We start from the raw sequence: 6185 nt of genomic DNA, 5'->3' as shown, positions 1-6185 counted from the left end.
ATGTTTACCCTTAAAGGACCTCGTTGTGTGTTTACCCTAAAGGACACCTCCGGACAAGTTGTGTCCATAATTTGTAAAATCACCTCGAATGACTTCTACTGAGCGTATTTTACAAATATTCCACCACATATAGCTATGTTTTACGTTTTAAGACTCGCGCTGAATATTCAGGTCTTGTTTTCGAGTTGGTGACGATTCCAGACGTGACGTCCCATCTCGAACGCCCCTGATCGAGAAAGCGACACACAATGCATTTTGGGTACTTTGTTTGGTCTGAAAACATCATGTTGATCACGAAATTAGAAGGAAAACACACAAATAATGTGATGGTGAATCGTTGTGTGTTGCGCCAAGACTACTATTTGATACTAGTTGACACAACTTCCCACCAGACAAATCAGCCCATTTACAATGGAGGTTGGGGGCCATCTTGTGCATTTTCTGGGACACTACATTGAAGTCCTGACGGCTCGAATTGATCCAGAGGGACTTCTTGAATTGATTGCAAACATTTATGCTTTCCTCTTCATGTCATGGTTTGCAAGGTGGTGATGGTGGTTGTGGATCCCAAAAAAAGCAGGCAGGAGGTAGCAGCAGGGTGTATTTGACAAATTGTATTAAAATGAAGTCAGCAGGAACAAAATCTAAAACATCAAAGTCATCCAAATAGAAAAGTACAAAGTATCAAAGAAAACCATGAGTAAAAATCTGCCAAGATGAAACAAACCTGACAGGGTGCAGCAAACACATACAACGGAATGGTCGTGCCGGGAGTCCTTTGAACTGCCACTGATTAGAACGACCAACACCTGTGCAGCTGCAGGCGGGGCCGACTGCGCTGTCCGTTGGTCGGCAACCAGAACGTGACAGTCTGCTACGGATTGGACCGACCAACACCTGTGCAGGTGCCGGCGGGGCCGACAGCGCCACCCGTTGGTCGCCAACCAGAACGTGACACTTCAGAGCTATTTGGATTGGATTGGATATGCCTTTATTAGTCTCACAGTGGAGAAATTTACATTTCACAGCAGCAAAGTGATGAAAGGAATGAAAGTAGAAAAACAAAATACATGAGCTGCTGGAAAGGCAGCCACTCTCGCGGCGCCGTCTTGAATCATATTCATACTGGATGAGTAACAAGAAAGCATCTTCTCCAAATCTGAAGCCATTGTTTTCATTTTTAGAGCAAGGCAAGACCTCCTGGCGTGACATCACAAACAAGGGGGCGGGACCTTCTGGAACTCGCCATTTTCTGGGTAATTTTGAAGTAGTTTTGGGACACTTTAACTCATTTTTATTGGTGTTTTGCATTTGACTAAAAATATCATCCTGCGTGTTTTGGGTATTTTAGATGCTATAAAACGTTTTTCTGATGTCAGTTAGGAAACAAAAAAATGGTGTTGGTTGTCCTTTAATGGCCACGGGATGTTCCCTGATGCCAAAATAATCATGTCATTCTATACCAAACAAAGCTACTCTGTTTGTTGTGTTGCACATCAATGTACCTATTTACACATACGTAAAGGACTTTGTAGACCTTACGGCTGACTCTTAAATAAATCGGGGAGGGTGATGCAGAGCGAGAAAAGTAAAAGGTAGGGGAACCTTTCGACCAGGTGTCGGGAACCTATGACTCGCGAGCCATAGATGGCTCTTTTGATGATTGCATCTGGCTCGTCGATAAAACTAAATACACATTCTCGCTTTTTCGCTGTTCATTTCCTGTTTGGGCGGCAGTTGGAGGAAAGCGCAATTTTGATTGGATGATACTGACCTATGGCCGTTGATGTCGAAACAGGTAAACAGCCCTTTTTAAATAAGCCTGGCGAGTTAAAAAAAATGACGTTGAATGGACAAAGAATTTGCCTTTATGGAGAGAAAAAGTTCTTCTGTGATTCTAATTTGCAAAGAAACAATACCATGAATGACACAGTTGAATATCAATGGCACTTTGACAGGCCCCAAGCTAACGTTAGCATCATTATACTTATGCGAGTGACAGCAGAAAGCAAGTGTGCAAGCTAATGAGCAGTGGGCAGGCTAGCTAGCAGTAACTTCACCTGTGAACCCGGCAAGTTGACTTTCATTCCAATCGTTTGGCTGGATTTTTTTCCCCAATCAGGAGGAACGGAAAACATTTCATATTAATGGTGAGTATCAGTGTGTGTGTGTGGGGGGGGGGGGGGGGGGAGGTGTGTGTGTGTGTGTGGCTCTCACTGAAAAACATAACTTAACTAAATATTTTACTTTTATCGCTCTCTTAGTCAAAAAGGTTCCCGACCCCGGCTTTAGACCAAGGGTGTCAAACTCATTTTTGTTGTCGTAAGCCACATTGTAGTAACGGTTTCCTCTCTGCGGCCGTTATGAATTTGGGGAAACCATTAGAATGTTTAATACCCTCCATATATTACATATAGAGGACACAACAAATTAATGAATAACTAGATTTCAAATTTGAAGTAAAAAAATAATCTTTTGTTGTGGTGTACATGGGACAATTAAAAATTTTGGTTTAGAGCTTAGCAAGCATCATGGAATTTTACAAGTTTGATTTGATTGTGGGGGCCGAATCAAATGATGTGGCGGGCCAGATCTGGCTCCCCGGCCTTGACTTTGACACCGGTTCTTGAGACATTTTTTGAGGCCTTTCTCCGACCCTTCTGCCAATGGATCCCCATCATGCCGTGAAGTTTTGCACCAAGACTAACAGACTGCTTCGCAATTATCCAGTGCAGAGTTTTGGAGACTGAAAACATAAACAGTTGAAAATTGGGTATTACAATTTATGTTTCCGAAACAATTGTGTTACCGTTCCGTTCTAACCCCGAAAAACATCCATCAGCAATTATTACACATTCATCAGCCTAATTATTACACATTAAACACAGCAATGGCAGAAAAGGGCCGATGTGGAACTGCACATTTCAAGACAATGAGCTCAAATGAGGCACATGAGAATACCATAACTCATTATGTCACCCCATGAAGAAAGTTTGAAACTGTGCTTTTGGACTTAACTGGGAGGGGGAAAAATAGTGTGCAGGCAAAGTACTTGTCTGGCATGGAAATCCATATTTCCAGTCGTTTGTGCAATTCAGCATAAACACAAAAGAATTTTATAGCATGGCACAACACAAAAAAACAACAACCCCAATTGTTCACATCGAAACAGACACTCTTCATGGGAACTGTTTGTAGGCTTTTTTTTCTCCCTCCTCCATGACGACAGCCCCAGTCCATAAATATATGCTTGCCATGAATTTTAATCAAGATTGAAGAACTTGCTTCACAGAGCCCTCAACTCAACTATATCGACGCTGACATTCCCGTCTAAGCTCTCTTGTGCATTTTGAAAAACACAGCAACGCGCTAGAAAAAATCAGTGTTAGTCGATGAGAAGGTTTCTTCAGCCGTCATCTGTACTTCTTTGAAGGTGTAGGACGTTTCACCTCTTATCCAAGAGGCTTTGTCAGTGAACTAAAATCTTTTGCTGGTAGTTTTGGCCTTATATATCCATAGTCTCCAGACGTGACGGTGCCAGACTCTGCTATGATTGGTCCCTGCTCTCAGGTTGGGGGCACTGGTTACTTTTATTGTACTGACTCGTTACTTCTATTGTCCTGCCTGAGTATGGGTCTACAACTGGCCTGATTGCCCAAATTGATCATCAGCATAACTAAGCCTATGTTTCCTAAGAAGTCGGTTGTAGGAACGATCCAAATTGAACCTCACCCCACCATAGCGATTTAGTGAAGGGTTTTGCTGTTTCATGAAAATAGCTTCTTTTACTAACCTTTCAAACCATCTATTTTCTTTCGCTAAGATTTTAACCTCATCGTCGTCAAATGAGTGGTTGCTAGCTTTTAGGTGCATATGTACTGCCGATTGAGGCCCACTCGTATTATCCCTGCGATGTTGATAAAGTCTTTTTTTGAGAATTTGTTTAGTCTCCGCAATGTATTGCTCTTTACAATTTTTGGAGCACTCCTGTACGACTGAGAGCTTACACAGAAGTAACTCAGTGTTAGCTTTAAACTGTAGGTTCATTGGATTGGACGAGAAGGTAACTGGCTGGTGAAGGTGATGGTGGGGGTGGCTAAGGGTGTTGGGCGTTCATGTGCTCAGATGGCAGGACTTGACTCATGGCTCTGAGCTGCCATATAGACATCCCCGAGGTTCCTGCCCCTGATCTGGGAAAAGAACACTTGATGCCATCAAAGGGAAACAGATTGAATCCAGATGTGTGTCTTTCGGTCTTTCCATGCATTTAATGAAGGCAAAGGGCCGCAGTAGACTTTTTCATCATTAGTTTTCCTCACAGATTCCATTTTCCGGCCTACATTCCACTGCCAACATCTATGAAGAAAAAAAGGCCTCCCCGTGTTTCCAACCCACAATATTCTCCCCCAAGGCCCCAAGGTTCTTTGTTTTGCTTCATGTGAAGAAAGTTGTGTTTTTTCATGACTGCTATAGTCACCGGTGAACCAAAGATCAGATCTGGAGACGCGAAGCACTGATATAACCAGCCAGTGTTACTGTGTAAGGGGAATCTTTACAGCTATGTTTCTAATTTGATATTTCTTGATACTTGCATTATGTACAGTTTTTTTATGAAACGGTTTTGCACATTTACATTTGCACAGTATACAGGTGACATTTTTATTTTGTTATGCTTAGAATATCTTGTTTGGCACCTTTCAAAACTCTCAAGGTCACTTTACAGTCACAGGATCGTTTTTTCTGCGCGTGAGAAGCGGCAGCCACATGCGCCAACCCGGAAGTAACTCAAATAGATAGAAAGCTAGCCAGCCAGCTAACAGATAGCTAACAGATAGCAGCTAGACAGCTAGCTAACTAGCTGTATAGCCATATAGCTAATAAATAGCCAGCTACATAGCTAGCTAGCTAGACAGATAGCAATAGATAGCCAGCTAGACAGTCAGCCAACTATCTAGATAGCCATATCGCGAATAAATAGCCAGCCAAATAGCTACATGTGCTAATAGATAGCAAATAGATAGCCAGCTAGGTAGCTATCTAATAGATAGCAATATATATATATATATATATATATATATATATATATATATATATATATATATATATATATATATATATATATATATATATATATATATATACACATACACATACACATACACATACACATACACACACACACAGGCACACATGCGTCTGTTGGCAACCAATTCAAGTACTGTAGTGCCCCAAGACTGCTGGGATAGGCTTCAACACCCGCCCCAACCCTAATGGAATGGAAAATGGATGGATGGATATACCATCATGTGTAAGGATGTATGTATCTTCTGACGTGGCAATAACACAAACAATTAAGATAAATGCCGAAGACATCAGTAATTTCTTCAATCTGGACATGTGTATGTAGGTCACAAGCAAAACAACAGAGTATAGTGCTAATAATGCTTCTCTACATTTCGAACACAACCACCACTAAATTGGTTTATTTCAATTCTAAATTAATCTTTTGTTAATTTGAAATGTGACTTTATGACTTTTCCAAAAATAAGCATGAAAGCTTGAGCATGTATAAACATGGAAGCCTTTGGTTTTCAGTCACATGATGCTGAGCGATCCAGGCCAAATCAGCAAAGCAGGATTGTTGGGTGTGACGGTGAATAGTTTTAGTGTTGTATTCAAAACCATAAATCCCAAAAAAATATGGTTGGGGGGAAAATGGAACCTGCATAACGTGCGGGCATATGTTGCAGGCAGAAAACACACGCTTTTGACTCATTATTGTCACTGACATCTAGTCTTTTATAGAATTCCTAATGGTAAACACCCCTCGAAAAAAATAGCAAAAGTTATCGATGTCAGCGTTAGAAGTGAGAATTGGACTGAGGGTTGAATGCTCATCTTTACAAACAGTGACGTCATTAAAATGCGCGCACCATCTTGGAGTCAATGTTTTGCAAACATTGAAACTCATATAACTTCACATTTTTACAGCATTGGAACTAACATCAGCATTGGAACTAACAATCTTTGTGTCATGTTTGTCCTCCTACAGAAACCATATTAAAACAAAAATACATTTCCCCTTATCTTTTTCCATTTTCAATATACAGTTATACGTCGGTTTACGAACCCCTTGGCTTACGAATTTTTTGGTTTACGAACGGTACATTTATGAAAATTTTACC

Source organism: Hippocampus bargibanti, linkage group LG07 (assembly GCF_051943395.1).
Source record: "Hippocampus bargibanti isolate YZ-2025 linkage group LG07, ASM5194339v1, whole genome shotgun sequence".
NCBI lineage: Eukaryota > Metazoa > Chordata > Actinopteri > Syngnathiformes > Syngnathidae > Hippocampus > Hippocampus bargibanti.
Note: the sequence above shows the minus strand (reverse complement) of the source record.